The 2,779-nt window shown below is 42.6% G+C and overlaps 1 protein-coding gene across 1 annotated transcript in view; it reads left to right on the forward strand.

Moving 5' to 3' along the window:
• Positions 1–2,779, forward strand: part of LOC119425592 (ectonucleotide pyrophosphatase/phosphodiesterase family member 2) — a gene marked incomplete at its 5' end in the record, with an annotated part of 71,526 nt that overhangs the window by 21,115 nt on the left and 47,632 nt on the right.

The following is a 2,779-nucleotide window of genomic DNA, read 5'->3' on the forward strand; positions in this document are numbered from 1 at the left end:
TATATATATATATATACATATACACAGTAGTCCCTCGCCACTTCGCGGTTTGACTTACGTGGACTCGCTCTTTCTCAGTTTTTCAATTGTCAGCTTTAATATTACTCACGTGATTGGGACGGTGTGAGATAAAAAGTTACCAAAACAAAAAACAACTTCGGACCGGCACCTCCATTTTGTAGTTTTCTTTCAATAAGCCCGCACTGTAACACCAGTCAAAGAACTACACTACCCAAAAGCCAGCAGTGCTTCTGGTCGCTGCTTTCTGCCAAAATGGAGGGAAAGTTTTGATCCGATCCAAACCTGACTAAAAAGTTTGGTCCTTATTCACAGTGACTTTGGCGCTCAGTGGATGCAGAGAGCCAATCAGAACCGGACCAGAACTACTTCCAGCCTCAATCTGAGTGCCGCCTGCTGGCCCAGAGAGCCTGGGGAGGAGTTGTTTGGAGGGTCGGTGTTTTCTCCGGAGCTAACCGGGACATTTTTCATCAGATTTCTCTGGATTATTTGGACTCGATCTGGACCATTGTGTGGTTTTGTGCTGGCTCTCCAAAGGTCCGGCTCTCTCCAAAAGCATCTGGTGCTCAACAGCTGCAGAGAGCCGATCAGAACCCGACCAGAACCGGATCAAGGCTGGTGGGTACCCATATAAAATGTTGCAGTAGCTACTGTGCAGTACATACGTATGTTGTTAAAATCAGTAGATTTAAGAGTTTAGAACATTGCAAGAGTGTGGGAAGAGTTTATAAAGACTAAAATTTCATATACACACTAAAATAATTATAGCATTCCTACTTTGTGGCTTTTCATCTACCGCGAGGGTGTGAGGAATGTAACCCCCACGATAACCGAGGGACTACTGTATATGTCGTCACATTGTTTTGCAGCTGCACAGAAACACAATGGTTTCCCCTTGATATGATTGACTTTAATGTGCCAAGCGCCTTGTTCTTTGTTCAGAAAACCTTTTTATGTGACTCTCACCTTTGAGCTCTTCACAGTCTGCACACACACTGTCATGCCAGGTGGAGCCGTTCAACACCAGCTGCAGCCCCGCATCACTACAACTCCTGTGCTGCTTACAGACGTCGTGCGCAGACGAAATGTCCGAGAAGGTGTTTTCTGGGCAAATGTGGCACACTGTGTCGTTCTCAGGCGAACCTGCAGGCAAATTATAAAGGATGACTTGGTTAACAACAGATTGAGCCTCATACGATGGGGGAGCGGTGGCACCGAGGCCAGAGCAGGCGACCCTGTGCAGCTCGAATCCCTCCTGGACTGACAACATCAACACGTGGGTGCAAAAGGCGAAGCACCCTCACCTGTCTCCACCTTCATTTCCCCCACTTTGGATTCCTGAGCAAAGCAGCTCCCCCAGGAGCTGTATTTGGAAGCAAAATAGTCTGTGGGTGCATCAGGAAGGTGTAAAAATAATTGCCAAGTCTTCATGTGAGCTAGTTGCCGTGGCGACCGGCTGACGAAAGGAGCACCGAAAGAAGATTAAGATCAAACATCTGTTTAATTTATTCTAGCTTTGAGCTGCGTATCATCTGACATCGTTGTAGTCGCAGCACACCAGAGGAAAACAAGATCTTTTTGACAGGAGATGCTTCAGTTATTACTCGACAGCCTTTGAATCAGGATGTTTGCATCAAACAGCAGGTCGATGCCACAAAGACACGTGATGCCATCCATGGTTATGTTTTTGATTGGGATCAGTAACGATATTTTGCACCTTCACAAGTCAAAAAACGGTGATATATCAGTATTTTCTGGCTGTCTCCATAGAAACAATATTTGTTCAGTCAGTGGAGACAAACTGTAAACATGAAGCTTTGAGGTAAAAAAAAAAAAAAAGAAGCCAGAGCTGAAGGGAAACGGCTGGAAATAACTTGGAAGGGCACACGGAAAATCTTGTCTTTGCATCTGTTTGTTTGTTTGTTTGTTTGTTTGTGTGCCCCCACAGAAAAAATCATGATCATTAACGTCACCATATGTCTAATTTAGTCTTAGATTCCATAAACAGAATGCAAATATCCCTCTATGTATCAATATTTTTCAAAAAAGATCTCGCATGAGCGCTCAGAGCGCATGACTCTCATCTACCACCACACCAAACTCTACTTCAGTAACTTTAAAAGTAACCGACCTTATGATAATTGTGTGTTTGTTAAAGTTAGCTGTGTTGGTCATCCCAACCCTGACATGACAGAAAATCAAAATGTCCATACTTTGAAGCATTACTTTTACTGTTTACTTGCTTGAAATTATGTTTTGTTCTTAATTTTTAAGCAGAACAATTAATTAATTAATCAATCAATTAAGCTTTATTTATAGAGCCCTTTCCAGCAGCCAAAAGGTGCACAAGGTGTTGCACAATACAGAAGTTAAAAACCAACAATTAAGAATAAAAAAAAACAGACAGTTAAAAATTTTAAACAATTAAAACATAGTAATTTAGCCAAATAACAATGTTTTCTTGAAACCTGACAAGTTTTAAGCCAATTAGCACAGAAAAACAGAGGAATGCTCTGAATTTAACTGTAATTACTAAAATAAAACACATGACGTCACATTTCCCCTGCGATTTGGACAAATGGAAAAAAAACAAAAAAACATTTGTGATTTTGTTGTGATGAGGTCACGTGTTCAGCACTTTCACTGTGAGGTTCCTACCTGGTGTCAGCACCCCGTGTCCGGACGGGCACGCGCTGTGCTGGAAGCACATGTCGTGCTCGTGGTTGTAATAGTAGCCCTGCTTGCACTCGCACTGACAGTT

This window comes from Nematolebias whitei, chromosome 19 (genome assembly GCF_014905685.2).
Source record: "Nematolebias whitei isolate Nwh7 chromosome 19, NemWhi1, whole genome shotgun sequence".
NCBI lineage: Eukaryota > Metazoa > Chordata > Actinopteri > Cyprinodontiformes > Rivulidae > Nematolebias > Nematolebias whitei.